We start from the raw sequence: 26,102 nt of genomic DNA on the forward strand, positions 1-26,102 counted from the left end.
GAGGCAATAGGTCCCAATTACCCTAAGTGATTTCAAGTGTCCTTTTCTACAGTGAGTAAAAATATCTATCTTCTCCATGAAAAAAATTTCCATTCCTAATGGAACTGAATGGGGCTAAAGGTATTTATTGTGTACTTTACGTTCTCTGAGTCATCACCACCCCAAACTGCAGACATCAGCAACCTCTAACAGAGGCGCAGGATTATTAGACTGTGGCTTGTCATCTACAACCGCTACCACAAAATATGAGTGAAAGCTAGTACATTGTTAGTAGCCACTTGTGAACATAAGGAGTATATCAAAGAAAAGGCAACCAAAAATGTTTATCATGTAATTTAGGTGATAACACATTTGAAATAGTGATAAGATTTAGGTGTTCTAGACACACTAAATAAAGCAACTGTGGTGACTTGGTGTATGTGATACGTGCATATATGTGTACATGTACTACACCACTTAAAAAGAAAGATCAAAAGAGTTAAAAATATCCTGATTGATGACAGCTGAGGAGCTGATTGTTGCCTTCCACTACTGAAATAGTATAAATGCCAAGAGGAAAGGAATTGCTCAGCTTTGGGAGAGGATAATTAGGTTTAATGGAATCAGTAGAGACGACGAACATTAAGTTTATCGTGGAAAACTTCCTCCCAACGAAAACTATTAGATAATGGACACCTCCCAAGAGAAATGCTAGAAACCCTACCACTGAGGACATTTAGACTCAGCTGGACACTAGAAGACATTCTACTGTCTGAGACTTTATGCCCTTTTGTGTCCAAACTGAAATACATTCAAATCCCTTCTACAGGGACTATGTACACAGAGACTACATATATAAGTATATATATGTGTACAGATATACATGCATACATCATACATATGTAAATATGCATGCACACATATGGTCTCTATAGTCTGTGTGTGTGTGTTATATATATGAATATGTTATATATAGTCCATGTTTATATGTTATATATACATACATATAGTCTCTCTATATATGTATGTTTGTATACATCACACACACACTGACTATAGAGAGACTATGTATTATGTATGTATATATAATATATATTATACATGTACAACACACATGGACCACATATATACAAAACATATATTTATGAGAGAGAGAGAACTTTGAGATTTAAGGTTCTTTTGTATGTGTATTTTTAAACGTGAAGGTCACAAATGAAAACACTAAAAGTTGTGACTGATGGATATTAAAGAGATATGCTAAGATGACAGGCCTCTCCATTTTCCTTATTACACTAATTATACCCTCTAGAGTCAGAAGCAACCAGGGTTGCATTTCTTTTCAGTTAGTATCTGCTGCCTCTGAGAATAAGTCTAAAGATTAATCTAAAATTCCAATAGAAGCAATGGAAAAAAAGTACAAATGACAAATTAAAAATGCTCAAACTCTCAGTGAGAACTTAAGGTCCAATGACCTAACTAACTTTTCCCTGCGAAAGGAACAATCGCTTTCAGAAAACCTATGCCCCACGGAATGACGCATCCACTTCCTCCTAAACATAGATCACATTATCAGTGTTGCCAAATATATCAACAACCGCCTGGCTGCTGAACACCATGTTTATCTAATGGACCATAGCAGACAGCGGGAACAAGCACAGTTGGAGACAGTGATCTCTAAAAGTATTTTCCAAACCAGTACAGTTCTTTTTATTTTTTATTTTTTCTTCTTCATTTTTCAATTAAGAGAGAGTTATTAAACAAGACAGATACAAGAGCACTCTTTAGATATCTCCACTGAAACCATTTCTTTTGGCCAGAATGTATAATAATTCTGGAGTCACATTTTCACATCTTCACACAAGAACTTGGACAGGGAGAAAAGAGGGCCATGGAGTGAAATTTATACTGGACACCCAACCAAAATCCATTACAAACTGCATAGAGAAAATTCCTAAGGACCCCAGAGATAAATTCTCAGCTTTTCCCCTCTACATAATGAAACAATTCAAAGCTGAGGACCAGAATGGGGCCTAGAGGGGTTTTATATAACTACTTGTGAGAAAAATAATACACTTATACAAATTGTTTCACATTGTTTAATTTCAAAAGTGGCACAAATTTGTTGTAAAACATTCAGAAAACATAGGTAAGTCAAAATAGAAAATCACATATTATCCCATATTGTGGAGGTAAATAAACACTATTAAAAATGTTGATTCACAGTTTTTCAGTCTCTGTCCTGAAAACAGATATTTTAAAAACAAAAGTATAATTACCTTGTACATATTCCACACTGTTTTTTCCATCGCACACTGTATTATCCCCATGTTTTTCTACAACACCCTTTTAATCACTATTTCATACTCTATTACAGCTTTGTCCATAATTCATTCATCTCATCCTTCATTGTTGTTACCAAAGGTTTGCTGTTAACAGTCTGTATATGAACCCTTACATTGTCCATTTATGTACATCCATAAATATTTCCCTAGAATGATTCACTTGAAATTTGTCAAAAAATAAGAAAAACTCCAAGACTTTGTTATGTAAGTAGTTAAAATATGCTTCAGAAAGTTCATCATATTTTTTTTTCTACCAGCAAGATTGTTTATTGTGGTTTTTGACAGAGTACCTCTCTGAGAATTTGTTTGTTTGGTTTTTTTGCTTCCTCAAACCTGTCAATTTTCTTTCATGGTTGCTTTCATAGGTTCACGTTTAGAAAAGCTTTGCTCATCCAAGATTATTTAAACACTATATAAATAAATAAATGATAAAAATAAGTTGGAAATTGAACGGTGAACCTTTGCTTTTTTCAAGTCACAGTATACCTGTTTTATACATCTATATTAATATTACACTTAGAATTTATATTGATGAATATTATGAGATAAAATAAACCGTTACCCAGTTTCCTCAACACATTTATTAAATAAGCCATCATGCCCTCCCTGAGTTGATGTGCTACCTCATAAAATTATTATATAAACACAATTTTTATTTAATTAAATCTATAAATTATAGATTAGGAGTAGCAATTGTCTCACCTGTGTAGGAAGGAGTTAAAAGTGAGCAGATTCTCTTCTTCTATGTTTATGTTTTCTCAACTGAAAAAAAAAAATCAAATGTTAGTCTCCCCTCAAAACCTTAATCCTATCCATGAATGAGTATAGAAATTAGTAGATTAAATCCACAGGAGATTATGCAGCAGCCTGACTAGAGTGGAGATCCAAGTGCAGAGGAAAATAAACCCTTACCTCGAAGACCAACAAAGTTTCAGTTTTTCTCCCTTTCTGCCTGTCCTTTTGTGACATTTCATTTAAAGCTGTGGTTCTCAAAGTGAGGTCCCCAGACCAGCAGCATCACCTGGGAACTTGTTAGAAAATGAACCAACCACCTAAGATCTGCTGAATCAGAAATTCTGGGTAGGAGGCCAAGCAACTTACACTTTATCAAGCCCTACTGGTGATACTGAGGCACACACAAGTTTGAGAACCACTGATTTAAAAGAACTTCATCAAGGAAGAATCTGAATAAAACCCACGTGAAATATCGTGATATCTTTATCAGATCCCAGCCTTTACTGGGATCTGTAATATAGGTCTTTCTCCATTTGCCCTTTCCCCATTTATTATATATTTAGTCATTTATTAAACATGTTTTATAGGCCCAAATTGGGGCTGGGCCCTGAGTATGGACATTGAACAAGCCAAATCCTTTGCCTACAGGAAGTTCACAATTTACATATTTTTTTGTTCTACCTAAAAAAAAAGCAAACAAAAACACCTACAAAAGGAAAGAAAACTCATCTATTAGTTTTCTCATTTGTTATTTTTTTTAAATCTACATGACTAGTTAAAATAAATGCTTCTTTGAATATAAGCTTTCTTTGTGAAAAAATCAATTCTGTGATAACTTGCAAGATGAAACCCTACAAAAATAATATTAAAAGTGTTTTAATTGAATTAGAAATTAGATGGAACCAGACACGGAATCATACTAAAAGAATGAGGAAGAAGCCCAAGTAAGCAGTAGTTGTTTGAAAGAGTAGATAACTGAAAAAGCAGAGGCTAACAAGTTCCTTTGAAAAGGCAGTAATTACAGTGAAGGCTACCCAGGGTACAACTGAAAGGTTTATCTCTGGGAAGGGAGAAGGGTGTAATACAAGAGACAACAGCAACGATTTAGGGGATTTGGGAGTGTATACAAGTAATAGATGAAAAATGCATGGCGATCTTGAGTATTTCAAACTCAAGAAAAAGAATGCAATAACCACAGTTATTTTCGTTTGTTTTTTTTATTTATTAATTTTATTGGAGTATAGTTGCTGTACAGTGTTGTGTTAGTTTCTGCTGTACAGCAAAGTGAATCAGTTATACATATACACATATGCACTCTTTTTTAGATTCCCTTCCCATTTAGGTCACCACAGAGCACTGAGTGGAGTTCCCTGTGCTATACAGTAGGTTCTCATTAGTTATCTATTTTATATACAGTAGTGTATATATGTCAGTCCCAATCTCCCAATTCATCCCACCCCCTCTTCCCCACTTGGTAACCATAAGTTTGTTTCTACATCTGTGACTCTCTTTCTGCTTTGCAAATAAGTTCATCTGTACCATTTTTCTAGATTCTACATATAAGTGATATTGTACGATATTGGTCTTTCTCTTTCTGACTTACTTCACTCTGTATAACAATCTGTAGGTCCATCCATGTCACTGTAAATGGCATTATTTCATTCCTTTTTATGGCTGAGTAATATTCCATTGTATATATTTACCACATCTTCTTTATCCATTCCTCTGTCAATGGACATTCAGGTTGCTTCCATGTCCTGGCTATTGTAAATAACGCTGCAATGAATGTTAATAACCATAGTTATTTTTGAAAAGGAGGACTAACTAACTGAATCATTGGTTTGGACTAATTATGTTAAAACTGTTAGTCTCTCTCGTTGGTCTGTGGCTCTTTCCACAGTGAGTGAAGCGATCACCTTTCCTTGACACCAAATCTCCACCTTCAGGCTCAGCTCAGGACGCACATCTCCACCAGGATACACATTTCCTGTCAAATCCCTTTCTCACCCTGTCTACACATGCCTCACTTGGCCTTTTCTTCAAACAATTCATTCAATAATTACAAAAAACTCACTGCTATTTTAATCTTCCAGTACAGATTTATGAGTGATGTAGTAAGGTAATTCAACTCAGTTCGCCCTAAAGGACATCATGGCAGAATGATACAAAAAGTGGATGTTCTCCAGAATGTTCAGGGAGACACTTCCAGCAAGGTATTTTCCACTCTCCGGGGGAAAAAAAAAGCTCTCCACAACTCAAATCTGATCACACTCCCTTATCAGTCAATTTTCTTTCCCGTCTTCATCGAGATACTCCTACTCATTTTTCAGATCGAAATTCAAGTGTCAGTTCTGCTAAGAAGTCAATTATAATTTCTTGGACAGTTCAAATTCTCCTACTAAAGACTGTCATTGCTCCAGTACCCCTCTCCACATCATGTGTTACAATTATAACTTTATGTATGCATATGTGATTAGCATCCAATTATTCTACTTGATGCCTCTCTCCTTGTCTATTTTTGTTCACTTTTGAATCATCAGAATCTAGGGCATTGTTTACCACATGGCAGGTGCTAACAAAATATTTAAATATTTGTTGAATGAATAAATGACTGTTTGTGTTCTTGAACAAGCAAAGCAACCCCCTTCCTCTTAAGCTCTTACTTAATGCTCTCTCTGTCTAAAAAATCTCTTGAAGTCCATGTCTTGTTCTTGTAATTCCATTAGCAGCCTTTGTCAAATTATCAATGGGGATCTTTCATCCTAGTATTTTAATACAAAAAGCCACTTCTTCCCCAAAGCTCTTACATGTACTTATTTACTTGTTGTTCCCCTCACCCCCAAGTAGAATAAACCTCCATGAAAACAAGAATGTTGACTGGTTTACTACTATAGCTCCTGGTACAGCATTTGAATAAGTGAAAAAAAAATTTATCCTATGTTAGAGTCACTGAAGTAGACTAGCACAGAACTGAGGCACACTAGACTTTACTAAATTGTCAGTAGTCAAAAGATAAATACACTATCCCTTTTAGGTCATTCAGAGTTGGAGGAACAAGAATGGGAGTAGTAGGGAGCAGATTAGGGAGATGATGATATGTAAAATATGCAGATGTCTCACGTCTTTAGCCATTGTAAGCAATGCAGGTTACATCCCAACATTTGGGGAACAGAATAGCATGGTGGGTAGGGCAGGGGAAACTTTGTCATACATGAGCTAATAACTTACTGCTAATATATATCATTTTCTGTTAATTAAGTATATAAATATAACTCTGTGACAAGAGCCTTTACAAGATACAAGTTATGGTAGAAAAAGACCATTGCCTGGTCCCACATAATGGGTAAGTCCAGATACTCCCCTTACCAAAATGAGTTCATTGTAAGAGTTAGAATCTCACATCAGCATGACAACAATTGCCAGTGTGGGTGAAATAGATATTGTGTGCACTGTGATGTTTATTTTATTTGTAATTGCCTTCTGTTATAGGATGAATTCTGTCAACCCCCCCTCCCAAAGAAATCAAGTTGAAGCCCTCACTGTCTCAGGAGGAGACTAGGACACAGACACATACAGAAGAAAGACCATGTGAACCTACAGAAAGAAGATGGCCATCTACAAGCCAAGGAGAGAGACCTCAGAAGAAATCAACCAACTCTGTTGATACTTTGATCTTCAGCTTCTAGCCTCCAGAACTGTGAGAAAATAAATTTCTGTTGCTTAAGCTATACAGTCTGTGGTATTTTGTTATGGAAGCCATAGAAAACTAATATACCCTTCATTTACTAAAAGTTTTAATTTAAACTTATTAACTTAGCAAAGTATAATATATCTCAAAAGTCTATTTGTTGACTCACTGAATGAGAGTTGAAGTTAGCACCGATATTAGCAAATATTAACAACAAAGTGAAATAGACAAAGTGTTTAAAGGATATTCACTGGCGATATATTTACCTGGGAGGAAAACACAATGATCAAGACACTGGTTCTCCCACAAAAAACCCAGAATTGTCAAAGCAATCCTGAGGGAAAAGAACAAAGCTGGAGGTATAACCCTTCCAGACTTCAGACAATACAACAAGGCTACAGTAATCAAACAGTGTGACACTGGCGCAAAAAACAAACGTATAGATTAATGGAACAGAGTAAAGAGCCCAGAAATAAACCCACACACCTATAGTCAATTAATCTATGACAAAGGAGGCAAGGATATACGTTGTAGAAAAGATAGTCTCTTTAACAAGTGCTGTTGGGAAAGCTGAACAGCTGCATGTAAATCAATTAAATTAGACCACTCCATCAGACCATATTCAAAAATAAACTCAAAATGGTTTAAAGACCTATATATAAGACATGACACCATAAAATTCCTAGAAGAGAACATAAGCAAAACATTCTTGGACATAAATTGTAGCAATATTTTCTTAAAGCAACAGAAATAAAAGCAAAAATAAACAAATGGGACCTAATCAAACTTAAAAGCTTTTGCACAACAAAGGAAACCATCAACAAAACAAAAAGACCACCTATGGAATGGAAAAAAGTAGTTGCAAAAGATGTGAGTGACAAGGGGTTAATATCCAAAATATACAAACAGCTTATACAACTCAATATCAAAAAACAACAACTACAACAACAACAGCAAACAACCCAACCAAAAACTGGGCAGAAGACCTAAACAGACATTTCTCCAAAGAAGACAAAAAGATGGCCAACAGGCACATGAAAAGATTCTCAACATGGCTAATGACTAGAGAAATGTAAATGAAAACCACAGTGAGGTATCACCTCACACCAGTCAGAATAGCTATCATCATTCGCTTTGTTATACAGCAGCAACTAACACACCAATGTAAAGCAATTATACCTCAATAAAGATGTTAAAAAAAAAATGTCTGCAAATAATAAATGCTGGAGAGGGTGTGGAGAAAAGGGAAACCTCTACACTGTTGGTGGGAATGTAAATTGGTGCAGCCACTATGGAGAACAGTATGGAGGTGCCTTAAAATCTGAAATATTATAGCAGTAATTAACACAATATTATAATTCAACTATACTTCAATAAAAAATAAATTTTAAAAAACTACTAAAAATAGAGTTACTATATGATCCAGCAATCCCACTCCTGGGCGTATATCCAGAAAAGATAAAAGCACCCTAGTGTTCATAGCAGCACTATTTACAATAGCCAAGACATGAAAGACAACACAAGTGCCCATCAACAGACAATTGGTTTAAGAAGATGTGATATACATAATGGAATATTACTCAGCCATAAAAAATAATGAAACATTGCCATTTGCAGCAACATGGATGGACCTAGAGAATGTCATACTAAGTGAAGTAAGTCAGAGAAAGACAAATATATGATACCACCTTATATGTGGAATCTAAAAAATAATACAAATAAATCTATATAAGAAACAGACACAGAAATAGAAAGCAAACTTGTGGTTACCAAAGGGGAAAGGGAGGCTGGAGGGATAAATTAGGAGGATAGGATTAACAGATACAAACTACTATACATAAAATAGATAAGCAACAAAGATTTACTGTATAGCACAGGGAGCTATATTCAGTATCTTGTAATAACCTATAAGGAAAAATAACTGAAGAAAAAAGATAGCAGTTCTCCAAGAAAACTCTATATATGTATATTCCACTTGACATAAACTGATGCCAGAGGGTATATCATTTGTACAAACTTATAAAGAAGAGAAGATATAACTGAACCTAGAAGGAAAAAAAAAAGTATATTTCAAAAGAAGTGACAAGTAGAGATTTTGGAAGGAAGAAAAAAGATTTTAAAAAATAAAATTGTTGGGGAGAGCAGGAGATCATGAAAATGACACTGAAAGAACAAAGATAACCTATAGAAGTTACAGAAAAATGAGTCTAAAATGTGAAGTGGAGGCATAAGAGCAAAGAAAAAAAGAAAGTTATTTTCACCATAGACCCAAGGCAAGAGCATTATAGCTTTTCAAGAGCCTACAGAAATATATGAAGCTTTAATATAAAATGCATTGGATCTAAAAATGAAAACCACAAAATCAAATCTTAAAATATATAAAAGCTGACGAATTTTAATATTATGTTTTCGAATCAACTGTGTCCTATGCATATATAACAGTTTATATATCAATTATGTATTCTTTGGGAAATAGAAACATTTTAACATGTTTGGTATGATGTAGGTACATCTAAAATAAGAGTACCAAGGACTTTTGAAAGTCTTAAAATTGCTACAGGGAAAGGTAACAAGGCAATGTAGAAGGATAAAGAGGATATGGTAGAGACAGAATAACTTTATCTGAGTTGTAGAATCGTGACTTCTCTGGAAAATTCTACTGTACCACCAGACAGTTGTTCCTAGAAGAAAATATGAGGAGATGTAATAATTAGTGCTAAAAATTCAGACATAATGTATCTTGCTTTTTGGCATTATGGTTGCAAAAATACAACCCAAAAGTGTATTCTTGCATCAGCAATCTATTTGGTAAAAAGCACAGGGTTATGTCTAGATGATGACAGACAAACAATAATTTAACAAACTCAGTGAAAGAAATCTGCTATCAAAGGAAAAAACATCATTCAGCAGTTGCTTGGCATTATGAAGAGAGAACTATTTTGCTTTTTCAAGACTGAATCACCACTTCCTGTAGAAATGACCTAATAAAACATATTGGATTGCTCACATCAACATGAATACATTGTTCAATAAAACATGGCCAGATTTGACCATTAAAAAATAGTGTTTCCAGGGAATGAAGGCAAGCAGTTTTGTTAGTATCTTCAGAGAAACTTATACACTACTTCAAATATAATAAAAATTCATTGATTAACACTTCATTAGTGATTTCACCCTTGAAAGAAGAATTATGACAACTTAATTTAATGCCAAAATATAGAATTTTATTTTTAATCGGAGAGTATGGGAATTTTAGGGAGGATATAACAAATAATAAAAATCAGAATGTTTATCATATTGATAGGTCATAATAAATTTTTACAACATTCTGCCAGCCTGTGAACCCTGAAAATAAACTTGACTAGAATATAAAAAAGCCTGAGTTTCAGCTCTCAGAAGAGGGAAATTGATTATTTAAACCATGAAAACTAAAACCATATTTAAAATTTCCCCTTATTAAAAATTCTAACACCTCTAAGTACATACTTTCTAATGTGTATTTAGATATATTTCTTACGTAGGAGGACTAAGTAAATATGGAATCCTAAGTACTTCACACAGTAGGTACAGATTATGAGTTTTGCAGTTATGGAGTTTAATTATTAGGTAAATAACTTGTCTCCTTTCTTGAAACTGAAACTACTATCACTTGGTATAAATCTATTATTATACATTTAGTTGATATACTTCTAGTGCAAGTATTATTGCAATCCATCAATATAAAAGAGATTAACCAGGATGCTCTGATTCATAGATAAGTAATTCTGGGATAAGAGAATATGGAAAATGAACCATCACTGCTAACGTGGGTAATACTGCCAAGATGTGACAATGGCCCATCAGACAAAATAATTTTGAACTAGAATTTTTAAGCAGTAGATTTTTAAAAGAATGAAGATAATCAATATACACGTCAAGGCTTAAACTCAATCCTTTTTTAGCAAGTATACATGCTGAGATTCATCTTTTAATATATCTATTCCTGGTATTACGGTGAGCATACTGGGTTAGACATTCAAATGCAAAGTTGCAGTGTAGTCCAATCTCTACATTTATTAGCCCTAGAACTCTGGCTAGTCCTTAATAATTTAGAACCAAAGTTTCTTCAATCTGTGAAATGGGTATAATTTTACTTACCGTGCTCGTCTCACAAGAAGATAGGAGATGCATAATACAGCTGTAAGTGTTATAAGTAGAAATTCTGAGCCCAATATTAACCAGATGATCTTAATGAGATATGTCACAGTGGGCAAATAATCTCATCTCTCTGGACCTCAGTTATGAGATAGCAAAAACAATAATAGTAGTATTAGAGATGTGCATGGCACTAACTACATGCCAGGCATTGTTTTGTGTGCATCAAATAAATTAATCCTTTAAATCCCCAAAATGCATATAAAAGCTATATCCCCATTGCCTAGTAGATTTCCAGATACATATTAAACATTCTGTTGAATGAATGTTGGGTAAATAAAATGGAAAAATTATTTGAAATGTAAGATTTTTTTGCATTATTTCTGTGTAAGTGAAAACAGGAACATTTTCTTAATTTACAAGAAAGATAAAAAGTCAGAAAAAGAGTAAAATCTCTGTATACGTAAAATGAATGTGAAAGGATATGTTTCTAATTTTCTTTAAAAAATGAATTAAGAACAAAAGTATGTGAAAAAGAAATAGAAAAAAAGCTACTGAGAATTATGTGGAACAGTCCACACTGTTAGAATTTATTCAACTTAACCTGAAAAATAAAGCAAAGCTTTACATCTGCTTATAGGAGCCTTCGAGTTAAAGACTCCATTCTAACTTTTATTTAGTGATGTCTGGTTGCTAATTAGTTAAAGACACTCTGGGAGTCATTCACAGCTGTGGCTCTGTACATTCAGGAGGGCAAATTATATACTAATAACCTAGGGTGAACCATGACCCATTTTCAGGATTTAACATCAAGAGTGGCAAGAAGGAATAATTATACTGAAATAAACACACGCACAAAAACGCACCGAGATAATTTTAAAATATTTAATGGTAGTGAAGAGTAAATTATTTAACTCTAACCAGGGATAAGAGCCTTTTGGTAGCTATCACTTACTGCAGTAAATCTGAAGTTTGCATTTCCTGGCTGCTGGCTCTGTTTATTTAAAGTCATTCTGAATGCTCTGCTAGAAAGGATTTCAGTGGTACTGCCAAATTTTCACTAGATTAAAAATGTGCACTGCTGATAATATTTTTATAAACACTGCACACAGAACAAGAGCCATGTTCTTTAGAGATCAATTTGCTGCTCTTCTACAGCCAGTCTTTCTGCTAGGTCCTCTCACTTGGCAGAATCTGTTTGATGGGATTATTTCTGATGAAATGTACTAGAAAACCTACATCAAAGTCCCCTTCTGAGTTAATTGCTAAAGGAGAGGTCTCTCAGTAACTGGTGAAGCCACAGGACAATTCATCAATGGGAATTTTGGAATGTCTAAATATTTGTTAGAAAAGTGTCCATGAAGGCAAGTCTTTCTACTCCAGAAAAGGTTACAAATGATGTGATGTCAAATATAACTTGTAGAGAAGTACTCAGGTTAAAAAGATCTTCCCTCAACCCTAATGCTCAGGTTGAAGTTGCCTTCACTATTATTAAAGTAGTCGTAGTTAAGGAATTCTTAGGCTTTCCATTATCACCTTACATTTATTCTGGGATACAAAAACCACAGGAGTTTTATTAAAACAGAGTTTGCTCATAATAGGTTTCATGAGTGGCAGCAAGAAGTCTAAACTAAACTAAAAGAAGTCTAATCTAAAACTTCAGGAGTCAGCAAAAGTTAATGGCTGGAAGGGGGAAGTTGAATTGTTAGAAAAGAAAAGTTATGACTAAGGAGCAGCAAGTTAAAGATAGGACTACTCTAGGAGAATGTACAGTTAGAAGCAGAAACATATTTCTGTAGGGTCAAAGGCAATAGAAAATCAACTGAGGAGGTCAAACACAAGAGGCAAAAAAGAAAAAAATCTGGAGGAAAATTATCAAAATAGGTAAATGTGGAAATATTTATAACTCCTCCTGGTTATTCTATCTCTAGACCTCTTCCTTTGGATTATGTAAAATCACTTGCAAACTAAAGTTTCTGTGACCCAAAGGATATCTAGGACTAATGTCATAGAGAGCAAATTTACATGATTTTGTAAACAAAAAATGAATTTAAACTTGCACAGTTTTACTTTATGCTTTGGTCCCAGTCTCCTGTCTTTATTCCTCTAGTTAGGGGCACTTTGACCAGCACAGAAAGGTAATTAAACTCCAGCCACTGAAAAAGGAATGAGGTTTTAGAGTAAGTTCTAGAAGGGCTTCTTAGTTCTTCCCAGGTACTTAAGGCTTCCCTTCGGTAGTAGTTACCAGCTTTTTAATAGGGCCTCATTAGGGTGGATCAGGCATGGTCTTTTGACTTTCAGCAGAGAGAACTGAGAAGGACAGTCATGCTGAGAGAGAGAGAGAGAGAGAGAGAGAGAGAGAGAGAGAGAAGAAAGATATAAACACACAGAGTGAAGTATATTTAGAAAACAGACAAATTAACTCCATTTTTCTAAATATAAAGGTTGAGATATAATAGAGCAAGTGCTAAAAATCAATTCAGGGTGGCAATATTTTAAGTGATATTTTTCTTTTAGATTTAATTAATGTATTGCAAGTAATCCTTATTGAGCCTAAGAAAGATGGAATACGGGATGTTGATGGCAGACATAACCTAATTCCAACCCAATCTTACCACTACCACTAACTTCTTTTTGTGAAGGCTAAGCACCACCCTTAGAACTCTAATTACATCAAGACTGTGGTTCAAGCACGCTTATTTGACTGGAAGGAATCTAACAGAACCCAAATGCCAAGTGTGGAAATTGCAGGAGAAGAGACTGGGAGTCTCTATGAGGCTCCAAGGAGAAAAGGCACCATGAAAAATGAGAAAGTCAAGCACACTGAGTTAGGTTCTGGAATAGAAACCGAGGATGGAAGAAGTATAGGGTGCAAACAGCTGTTACAGGAACCCTGTCCTTCTACAGCATATGAAGCCCATGAGGAGGAAAACTGTGTATGGATAAAGCTTAACAAAAGGAATAACACTACGAGGCTCATGCTATCCTGCAGTGGAGACACTTGGAAAGAGCCTCACCCAGCAGAGAAGGTGCTATTTCCCTACTCCTTTCCAGAGCGACAGGAAGCAGTTCACGGGCAGGCAGCAGCAGCACTGCTTTGAGTAATGGCCCAAGCCAAGGACCTAGAATTCAGCCTTGAGGAGCGCACCAAGTGATCACAGCAGTTTAGGGAATAGGATAGCATCAGCCTAAGGCAATGACAAAATGACAACGATACAGCTGGGAACTGCTCCCATAGCAGAGGAGACTACAAGATGTCAGCAAGGGGAGGCAAGGTGGTGGGTGGGTGGAGCCTGAGTCCCTGTAACTTTACGGGTGAGAAAGAGGCAGACAGTAAAAGCAAGGCATGCATGTCTATGCATCATGGGATCCACAACCCAGAAAAGTGTGGTAGTATTCAGAAAAGAGAGAAGGGAACAGGGAGGAGACTCTGCGGTGGCAAAACTGAAAAGACTCTACCAAGAGGAAGGAACAGGAGAATGGTGACACGGAAGAGGGAATAATAGAAGATGACAGTGGTGTCTTGAATTTGGGTCTTTGATGGAAGATTAGGAAAATTATTCTTATAACAAATAATATTAAAAATAAACATAAGTGCTTGTTGAGTTCAATGTCTTCTGGTTTTCTGATTAGTTCATAAAATATAATCTTTCTCAAAACAAGTCTAGTCTTCCACCTAAGATCTGTTTCCTTTGTCCTTCTCTGTGTTCCTGGTCATTGAGATTCAAAACATTCCTGCCATCTTTGAGTGGTCCCCTTTCCTTGCACCATATCCAATATCTGAATGCTTTAGATCCTATCTCAACAATGTCTTGTCTCCTTCTCTTCATCCTTATTGTCCAATGCACAGAACATGTCATGGGTACCTTTTGAGTGTCTTTAAAGTAACAGTTACTTTACTAATCACCCATAAAATTCACTGAACCCTCAAGGAGCAATCACTCTTCCCTGATCTCCTAAAGCAGTGTACTTTCGTCTATACCTCTTTTATGGTCATTATTATTTTCTAGTTATTTTAATTTTTATGGGCATTTCATCTCACCTATTAGACTGTAAGCTTGTGGGAAGACCTGTAATGATTCATTTTCAAAAAGCTTGCACAAACAAATAGAATAATTATTTGTTTACTTTATGAGTTAGTGAAAAAATTAATGAATGACATTCTAAAAATATGCAAAACTTAATACTGTGTAATGTGTTAAAAATAATGTGTTCATTTTTAGTATAGTATTTCTGATATTTATATTGACATTTACGACTCGACGTATAAACATTCATTGTCTTATCATTCTCCCACCTATAGATGTCTAGGAGGGTTTATATACATGTATCCACACATACATATCTTGCTGTTATTCTATCAAGGCAGCATTTCATGGTGGTAGACTTAATCAAAAGACCTGAGTTTTAGTTCCACTCTGCCAACTACTGAATACTAGCCAAAATAATCTGACTGTTATTTTGCCTCTCTAAGCCTCCAATTTTTCTTACATAAGTGATTTAGTTTCTAGATATGTTGTGAGGCTAACATGATATGATGAGTGAAAAACGATAATCCGTTCAAAATAGATCTCAGTACTTTGCAGATCTTAAGCAATAAATATTCACAAAGTGGAAATAGATTGCATATTTTTTGTTCCATATCTCTTCCTTTTATCGCCTCTCTCTCTCTCCCTCTTTCTCTCTCTCTGTCTCTCCATTTCTTCAACCTACTGTTTAATGTACTGGAATAAAGACTGGACCAGGAGCCAAAAGACTTGTGTTTTAGAGTTTAATAGTTAAGAGACCTTGGGCAACATACTTAGTGTTTACAAATCTCAGTTTCCTTTCCTATATAATGAAAAAAAAGGACGTGAAAAATGCCACGAAAGCTATAAATCTTTATTAATCTATCAGGTTTTTTATTAGATTTAAGAAAAATGACATGAGATTATTATGACTGTCCTAATTGTTCCAAATACCTTCCCTTGAGATCATGCTTTTAACCTTGAGTATAATACAAACAGGATTTTTAGGGGGGGCAGATTTTATCCCTTTAGCAAAATTTAAAATGGAAGTTTAACTTTAAATATACAGATACCCACATGAAGCAATTCGACTAATGGAGGATAGATTGGTAAAACTTAGGTAAGTCAGCTTCAGAGTCATTCTCATTAGCCTTTATAATGTTTGGGGTGACTACACCTGGACACTGATACTTACATATTTTGAGAAGTAATAGAAATTTAGACCCTGAATAACAAATGTACCCTGAGACAGTTTGAGGGAAAACAGGAAGTTTTCCACATTACTCATTTTACTCCATGGCTCAGAATCTTCCATGCTCCTCAGGTATTCTAGAGACAGGTGGACCTACTTGGCATATGGTAACAAAGCACCACCCTGGCTGAGCCCTCCTTTCATACTGTCTCAGAATTATTACTAATGCTTTCCTGCTCATTGCTGGTGCTGTGGGAGAACAAAATCAAATAAAAATTGGAAAAGAGCTTCCAAAGGACTTTATTACTTAGTATATTTAATCTCATCAATAAAATCTGAAAATAGGAGCTGTCAGATATGCAAATACTAAAGAATTGGCTAGTCTTTTGCTTAGCTCTTCATCATAAAATTTTTGCATGTTCTGGCAAAGATTGTCAAATCATCCTAGCTGAAAGAAAACTAATTTCCACAAAATGCTATTTGCTATATTCTTCCAAAAGTCTGTCATTACCACCTGTACACATTAGCTAATTATCTCCTTTCTGTTGTTTAAATAAATGCATTTTGTTTACAATTGTCTGTACCACTAAATAAGAGGTCTTTAAAAATAACTGATCATGAAAAACCTGAGGATAAAAAAAAAAATAATAAATAAAAATAAAATAATAAAAGCTTGTGGAAAGTAAATGTAATTTAAAGGAAGGATGGTAGCTTAAAGAACTGTGGGGAAAAAGACATGGGGGAGAGAAAAAAGACAGGCAAGGAAGATGAATTCATTATTGTTTGTTTAACATAGCCTTTTTTTTAGAAAGGTGGAACCAGACTCACATAGAAAAAAATAAAACTGTTTTTTACCAGGTTATGACTGGTTAGGAGTTGAGGAAAAGAACACATGGTATATACACCATTCTGAAGGAAAGTCTTGGATCTGGATAGACCGTGATATGAGTGAGAAAGAAAATTTTATTCTGCGAAGGCACTGAGGTATTTTGGTTTTTTATTTTTTTTTAACACAGCCAAAATTAAGTACCCTGGTTAATACAATAATTAAATGCTAACTCATGTAAAAATCATAAGTGCTATAAAAGTTTTTAAAAGATGGAGATCAGTTAACATCTAAACATGACTCCACAGAGCCCTACTGCTTCACGTCCAAATGTTAAATGGGGTGAAGCAGTCAGGAGAAAAAAAGCACGGAAGAGAAAGAAATCAAGCTGAACTTTGGAGGTAAGCATGTTGTAAGTAAATAGTAAGACGGGTAATGATCTAATCATATTGTTTTTCTTTAAAAAAAGAAAACTTTGACAATATTATGTCATAAATTTGAAGGTAGCATATCATCAAGTCTCAAACCTGGTAACTATGCTAATTCTTTTGAGGGAGAGAAAAGGCAAGATGTAGGCCTAATGAAGAAGTTCGGGGCCTCCCCTCGTGGCGCAGTGGTTAAGAATCCGCCTGTCAATGCAGGGGACACGGGTTCGAGCCCTGGTCCGGGAAGATCCCACATGCCACGGAGCAACTAAGCCCGTGTGCCACAACTACTGAGCCTGCGCTCTAGAGCTTGCGAGTCACAACTACTGAACCCAAGTGATGCAACTACTGAAGCCCGCACGCCTAGAGCCCGTGCTCCCAAGAGAAGCCACCGCAATGAGCCCGTGCACCGCAACGAAGAGTAGCCCCCGCTCACTGCAACTAGAGAAAGCCTGCGCGCAGCAACAAAGACCCAACACAGTCAAAAATAAAAATAAATAAAATAAATAAATTAAAAAAAAAAACTCCCCCACTGTTAAAAAAAAAAAAAAAAAAAAAAAAGAAGTTCGGTTAGGTAATCTTTGTGGATAGAAACTTGACCTTTGGGTTTTGGTGGGCACATATCAGGCATTTTTCAGAAGAACTATTCCTAATTATAGTAGCCCAATTTCTGAACCATCGTGGATGACCAAGATCATGAAGAAAAATTCACTGCAGGCAGCTCTCTGAAAATATCAAATCTCTGTGATACTCAAATAATCACTTCCAACATCGACCATTTGTTGGGTGAAAGAATTTTTAGAGAACTCTTCCACACCAGAAATTAACACTAATTGAAATCTTTAAGATGATTTCTTTGGATTTCAGTCCACATTCACAAACCCATCTTCAGGTCCCTCTCTCTTTTCCCACTCCTTCTACCAGATTCTTAACTCCTCTGAACATTTTGTGTATGTGTCTATCTTGTGAATTATATTTTTTGTAAACCTTTTTATACAAGTATAACTGTCTAAATCTTAGATGTGCAGCTTGATGAATTTTTATTAAGAGAATATACTGCTGTAACCACCACTCAAACAGAGCAATAGACTATTACCAGAACCAAAGAAGACTTCCTCAATCCTGCTACCCAAGAAGAAACCACTATTCTGATGTCTATCATAAGATTTTAAGTCAGCTTTTGATCGTCCTGTGAATGGAATCATACAGTGTCCATTCTTGTGTGTCTGACTTTTGTACAATATTATGTATGTAAGATAAATTCATGTAGCATTTTCCATTGTTAAGATTATACTAAAAAATATTCATCCATTCAACAGTTCAGTGTATATTAGTGTTGATTCCAGTTTTCAGCTATTAGCAAGAATATAGCCATGAACACATTTCTGTTGGAAATATAATGAGAAATGAAAATGTTAGGTCGTGGGATATGAGTATAGTCAGCTTTAGTAGATAATGTCAAGGAGTTCTCTAAAGTAGTTATGCCAATTTAAACTACCATTATCTATTAGCATTCCAACTTTTTAAATCTTTGTTTATATATGGTATTTTCAGGGCTTTTGTTGGCTCGTTTCAATTTTAGCCATTCCAGTGGGTAGCAGCTAGTGGATGCTCAATATGGTTATTATCTGCATTTCTCTGATGACTAATGATGATGTTAAAGAGCTTTTTATACGCTTGTTAGTCAATTGTGTGTCCCTTAGGTAAAGTACTTCCTGAAATTTTTGCTGATTTTGAATTGGATTAATTGCCTGTTTTTGAGTTTTTGGATTTCTTAGTACGTTCTGTATACAAGTGCTTTGTTGGATATATGTATTATAGATACAGTTCCGCTCTCTGTGGTTTGCTTTTACATATTCTTAAAGATTTTTTTGGATGAAATTCTATTTATCAATATTTTCTTTATGATACTTGAGGGCTTTTTTGTGCTCTGTTGAAGAACTCTTTGCCTGTCTCAAATCAAGATTTTTCTTAAATTTTATTCTAGAAGTTCTATTGATTTGTGTTAAACAGATAGATCTACAACTGGTATGGAATTTATTTGAAGGTATGAGGTTTTCTTCCCCTCCCCCATGTAGATATTCAGTTGATTCTGCACCTCTTATTTAAAAGATCATCAGTTTTGCATTTTGTTGCAGTAGAAAGTTTGTCATACATCAAGTCAATACCACACTATATTGAGTATCTTTATAAAGTGTGATATCAGGTCACGTAAGCTCTCTAGCTTTGGTCTTATTCTTCTTTGAGACTAGGCTACTCTTCTCTTGTCCTTTACTTTTTAATGTATATTTTTGTAATACATTTGTCAATTTCTACAAAATTGCCTGTTGAAATTTTGTTTGGAACTGCAGTGAATATACAGATCAATTGGGAGAGAATTGTTATCTTTACAATAGTGAGCCATCTAATCCTCGAATACAGAATATCCTTCCACCTGTTTAGCTCCATTAGTTTTATGATTTCAATGTAGAAATATTTCACTTCTTCAGTAAGATTTGTTCCTTGGTATTTATTAAAGATATTGTAATATATTTTAAAATTTTAAATAAATTTACATAAAATAAATTTAAATTTTAAATAAAATTTAAAATACATAAAAATCATTTTCAAATTTTTATTGTCAGAGTATAAAAATATTATTTTAAGTTATCAACTTTATTGAAGTATTACTTACATAACATAAAGCGTACCAATTCTATTAATACATATACAGTTTGATGAATTTTGTACAATTTTACACTCTCACTTGTAGCAAAAAAGAGTTCTCTATTATCAGTCTTTTAAATTCTAACCATTAGAGTAGGTGAGTAATGGTATTAATTCAGTTTTAATTTTAATATCCCAGATGAGTGCAAATGTTAAGTGTCTTTGCATGTGTTTATTGGCCATTTGTATATTTTCTGTTGCAAATTCTCTAAGTTTTTTGCCCATTTAAAAAAAATTGGATTATTTGCATTATTATTGTTTATATTATTATATACATACATGTACACACACATATCTATATACACACATATATAAAAATATTAATACATTCTATTAGCATTAAATATGATTTTAAATGTAGGATTCCTGTAGATGTTATTTATCACGTTCAGGAAGTTCTCTAGTCCTAGTTTGCTGAGAGTTGTGTTTTGTTTTTAAACAGGTGGGTGTTGAATTTTATTGAATACTTTTTCTTTTTCTAGGAGATGATCTAGAATTTTCTCCTTTATTCATTTAATATGATTGATATCCAAATGTTGCATCAACTTTGAATTCCTGCAATGAACTCCACATGGTAATAATATTTTATCCTTTTTATAAATTGCTGGATTTAATTTGATAAAATTTTGTTAAATATAGTTTCATCTATATTTATTAGGGATACTGATATATAGTTTTCCCTTCTGTATTGTCTGTTTTTGGTTTTAGTATCAGAGCAGTACTGGTCTCATAAAATGAGTTGTGACATGTTTAGCCCTCTTTGATTTTCTGAAGGAGTTAATGTATGATCGGTAAATGTTCCTTAAATGTTTAATAGAATTCACCAGTGAAGCTCTTTGCATTTCTTTGTAGAAAGATTTTAAAATACACAAACAATTTCTTTAATAGATGTAGGTTTATTTGGACTTTCTCTTTTTGTCTTGTGTCAGCATTGGCAATTTGTATTTTTCAAAGAATTTGCCCATTTTGTTTCTCATTTGTCAAATGTATTGGGATAAATTTGTTCACAGTATTCCATAATTCACTTGTTCACATATATAGGGTTTGTAGTGGTGTTCCTCTTGTTCATTCCTAATATTGGTAACTTGTGTCTTCCCCTGACCTTTTTCTTCTTCAATCAATCTAGCTAGAGATTAAATTAATTTCATTGATTTTTTTCAGAAAAAAACATTATCTGGTTTTATTAATATTCTCTATTATTTGCTTGTTTTTTATTTCATTCATCTGTATGGAACCAAGCAGAACCCTGCATGCCCACTCCCAAGTACAAAACCGAGCAGTTAATGATTAGGACAATAGAATCACAGACTCAATGTCTGATGCACATTCCTGAGTTGTTTTACAGATACTGTAATTGCCACCAGAGGAAAAAAGCTAACTGCATGATGACCAGATTGTAGCCATGACACAAGCTCCTCCAACTTGAGCAGTACTGGATCTACAGCTAGCACAATTCCAAGAACTGGCCTCAAGAGAATGGGATTAACATTATCGCTTATAATCTATATCTTTGTGGGCATCAAAATAATTGTAGCTTGCTCTGCCCGTATATGTAAGTGGGCAAATAAAATTGTCAGCAAAGAGATGCTACAGACCCATGTTGACATCTTTCACTCTGAGAATATGGTGTCCTATGTCAGCATGAAGAAATTAAGAAGATGGACCTTCTCCCCTAATCCCATAGAAATGGAATGATGTCTGAGAGTAGGGATTTGTAAGCCTTTGCCTTTTTCTGTTTGCTCATCCCTGTTTTCCTTAGACCTTAATCATAAAGATGATATCATTAGGCAACATTTAACTTAGCTCCAGATTTCTGCTTTACTAAATATATACAACACCTTACCTAACCTGTTGATCCCTTTCCTGAATTAGAAGGAGTAAGAATGAAGAATTAAGTAGTTTAAGAATGACTGACTCTCTACCCCTAGCTTCCCCTTGGTAAATTTGCAGGTGGACCACACGGACAAGAGAACATCCAATTGCAGGCAGACCACACAAGCAAGACAGCATCCCAAGGAAGATCGGGAGAAGTCAGCAGGTCTGCATGCAATGGAAACATTACGAAGAGTCTGACCTCCTGCCTTAATGATTAACTGAGATTGTTTCCCCTTTTTCCCTTTAAAAATCGTCATGGCTGAGCAGAATCTTTCGAGTTGGTCTCTGGACATAAGTCCACCATCTTCCCAGACTGCCAGCTTTTCTGAATAAAGTACCTTTCTTCTCAACTGAAGCTTGCCCCTGGACTCATTGGCTGTTGAGGTCGAGCGGCAGAACCTGCGTTCAGTTACACGTGGTCTTATCTTTATTCTTTCTTTTAACTTAGTTTGGGTTTACTTTGTTCTTTTTGTAGTTTACTTAAAGTGGCATCTTAAATTTTTTATTTGAAACACCTTTTTTCTCTTCTATTGTAAGGATTTAAGGTATAAATTTTTCTCTAAATCTTGCTTTATCCCATAAATTGTCATATATTGTATTTTGTTTATTGTTGTGATCAAAATATTTCCATTGTGATTTTTTTTCTTTGTCCCTTCAGTAATTTAGAAGTGTGTCATTTGATTTCTAAATATTTGGAGTTTACCAATTTTTAAATTGATTTTTAAAAATATTTTATTGCTGTCTGAGAAAAAAATTCAGTTCTTCTAAGTTTTAGGGATTTGCTTTATGTTCCATTATTTTAGTAAATGTTCACTGTGCAATTGATATAATGTGTATTCTGCTGTTATTGGTTAAGTATGCCACAAATATCAGTTAGGTCAAGTTAGTTGATAGTGACGTTCATATACTCTCTCTCTTCGTTGATTTTCTGTTTACCTTCCTATCTATATTTTAGAGATGAGAGTTGAAATCTCCAATTACAATAATGAATTTGTCTATTCCTTCCCTTAGTTTTGTCAGTTAGTGTGCCATATACTTTGAAGTTCTGTTATGAGGTGCATGTACACATTATATTGATGTATCTTTTTTATATGAATAGCCCTCTTTATCTCTTTTAATATTCATGTCTAAAAGCTTTATATTTTCTGATATTAATAGTCACTCTATCCTTTTTATAATTAGTATAAGTATGGTATATCTTTCCCCAAGTTTTACTTTTAACCTATCTGCATCTTTATATTTAAAGATTTGTTTATCTAGACAGCATGCAGTTGGGCCTAGCTTTTTATCCAGGCTACTTCTGCCTTTTAATTGGAGTATTTACCCTTTACATTTTTTTTTGAATATTTTTAATTTAATTTTTATTTTATATTGAAGTATAGTTGATTTACAATGTTGTGTTGGTTTCAAGTGTACAGAAAAGTTATTCAGTTATACATATACATATCTCCACTCTTTTTCAGATTATTTTCCCATATAGGCCATTACAGAGTATTGAATATAGTTCCCTGTGCTATACAGTGAGTCCTTCTGGGGTTTTTTTCTCAATTTTTTTTTTTAATTGGGGTAGAGTTGTTTTACAATGCTGTGTTAGTTTCTACTGTACAGCTAAGTGAAGCAGAGTTCCCTGTGCTATACAGCAGGTTCTCATTATTTATCTATTTTATACATATTAGTGTATATATGTTTGTCCCAATCTCCCAATTCATCCCACCCTCTTTTCCCCCCTTGTTGTCCATACGTTTGTTCTCTACATCGGTGTCTCTATTTCTGCCTTGCAAACCGGTTCATCTGTACCATTCTTTACATTTTATATAATTAACAATATGGTTACCATTTTGCAATGTTGTTTATTCTGTTCTTTGTTCCTTCTTTTCTCTTTCCCTGTCTTTTTGATTGTATATTTTTCAGTTATCCAGTTTATTCCCACTGTTGGATTATTAGTTTATTTCTTTGCTTTTTTCCTCGTAGTTGATCTAAGGTTTACAATATATATTATTTACTTCTCACAATAAATATTACTTTCAAATACTAGTATAGCCTTTATAATGTAAGGACTCTCTTCCATTTTATCTTCCCATATTTTGCACTATTTTTTTAAGGACTTTTTACTTCTACATGTTTTACAAATCCGAAAATACCTGGTGCTTATTTTTGCTTCAAACAATCAATCATCTTTTAATTTGTTTTAACTGTGAAAAAATTCTTTAATATTTTCTATAACAGCATTTCTAAATTATATTTTTGGAAATTCCAGTTTCCAGCTAGTATTATTTTCATTCTTCCGGAAGAGCTAATTTAACATTTTTGTAGTGCAGATTTACTGGCAATGAATTTTCTGTTTATGTTTTTCTGTAACAATCTTTTATTTTCCTTAAATTTTGAAAAAGAATTTCAAAATTCTGAATATGGAATTGTAAGTTGACAGTTTTGATTTTTTAAAATTTTACAAGTGTCCTTTCACTATCTTTTGATGTGCATTGTTTCTGTTGTGACAACTTTAGCCATTCTCATCTTTATTCTCCTATATATAACATAGGAGAAAGTGTTATATACAACACTTTCTCCTTTCAAGATTATCTCATCATTTCTTTTTCACCAACTTGATTATTATTTTATCTGTGGATCCTTCTGAACTTTTTATGCACACAGTCATGTGAAAAGATGAGTGTTACTTTTTTACTTTACAATCCTGATGTATTTATCTTTTTTCTTGCCTTATTACACTGGATAGGACCTCATTAAGATGTTGAATAGAATGGTAATAGTTAGCATCCTTGTCTCATTTCTAATTTCTTGAGGCAAGATTTGCATCAGGAGCCCACCTCAGTCCAAACTACATAATCAGAGAGACAGAGTCATGCAGTAAATATATGGTCAACTCCTTGTAAGTAACAATCAATCTTTATTAAAAAAAAAAACCTGGGGATAATATTCTTATAATAGACTGTGGGCAATGCAGATACCTCAACTTATCCATCAATTATGATTATCTGTGTTATAATAGGAAATTCACAGAGTAATCATCTAGTCAAATAGCTTCATAAAATGCTAACATTTCCCCTCCAACATAGCTCATAAGTTGACATGAAAGCTTCACTTGTGCACTTCCAGGAATAAGAAGATGCATTGTATTTCTGAGTGCTTTTGTTAGAAAAACATTTATTAAATAATTTAAAAATCTGCCTGCTTGATTTGAATCTTATTCAAATATGTAGTTTTCCCTAGGCACCCATTCAACTACATGTATTACTTGCACTTAGGTTTGGTTGACTTAAAGAATCAGAGTGGAGGATGGAAGAAGAGGCAGTGATGTAAACAAAACAGAATTTTAGGTCTCCCTCAAATAAATATCTGAGTAGGTGGTCCAAAGTTGGTATCATGTTCCATAGTATCAGGAACTCAAGCTCCTTATTTCTCATTGTTTTATAAAGCATGGCTCCAATGGTCTAAATGGTAACATTTATAACTGAGGTGATGTGGTTGGAGAACAGCTAACACTTCACACATGCTGTCTCATAAGGAAGTTTCCCAGAGGCTGTCACGTGACATTTCTGCTTAGACTCCACTGGCCAAAACTTACTCACTAATTGCAAAGGAGCTTGGGAGATATAGTAAGCATTTATTTGGTAGTACTTCCCATATGGCAATCACTGCTCTTAACTCCAGTGATCCACTGCTCTGATAACAGATCTGTTCTCTCTCTTTTTTTTTTATAAATTTGTCTATTTACTTATTTATTTTTGGCTGTGTTGGGTCTTTGTTGCTGCATGCAGGCTTTCTCTAGTTGCAGTGAGTGGGGGCTACTCTCTGTTGCGGTTCACGGGCTTCTCATTGTGGTGGCTTTTCTTGTTGCGGAGCACGGGCTCTAGGCATGTGGGCTTCAGTAGTTGTGGCACTCAGGCTCAGTAGTTGTGGCTCGTGGGCTCTAGAGAGCAGGCTCAGTAGTTGTGCCGCATGGGCTTATTTGATCTGCAGCATGTGGGGTCTTCCGGGACCAGGGCTCAAACCTGTGTCCTCTGCATTGGCAGATGGATTCTTAACCACTGTGCCACCAGGGAAGTCCTGTTCTCTCTTTTTCTCCTTCTGCCGTTTTCACTATTTCTGCTAACTGCTGACTAAGCGCTCTCTCTGCTATGGCTGCTGAATACCCCTGGTGTCTATTTTTCCATGATTTCCGTTTGTTGCCTTTT

The 26,102-nt window shown here is 34.6% G+C and overlaps 1 long non-coding RNA gene across 4 annotated transcripts in view; it reads right to left on the minus strand.

Annotated features, from left to right (window-relative positions):
* LOC132376247 (uncharacterized) overlaps positions 1 to 26,102 on the minus strand; it is a 279,504-nt gene that overhangs the window by 37,465 nt on the left and 215,937 nt on the right. For all 4 annotated transcript variants that reach the window (XR_009506258.1, XR_009506259.1, XR_009506257.1 and 1 more), the window contains one exon: positions 3,024 to 3,083. This is a non-coding gene — a long non-coding RNA (uncharacterized LOC132376247). The remainder of the gene's footprint in view (positions 1 to 3,023; positions 3,084 to 26,102) is intronic.

Source organism: Balaenoptera ricei, chromosome 12, assembly GCF_028023285.1.
Source record: "Balaenoptera ricei isolate mBalRic1 chromosome 12, mBalRic1.hap2, whole genome shotgun sequence".
Taxonomy (NCBI): domain Eukaryota; kingdom Metazoa; phylum Chordata; class Mammalia; order Artiodactyla; family Balaenopteridae; genus Balaenoptera; species Balaenoptera ricei.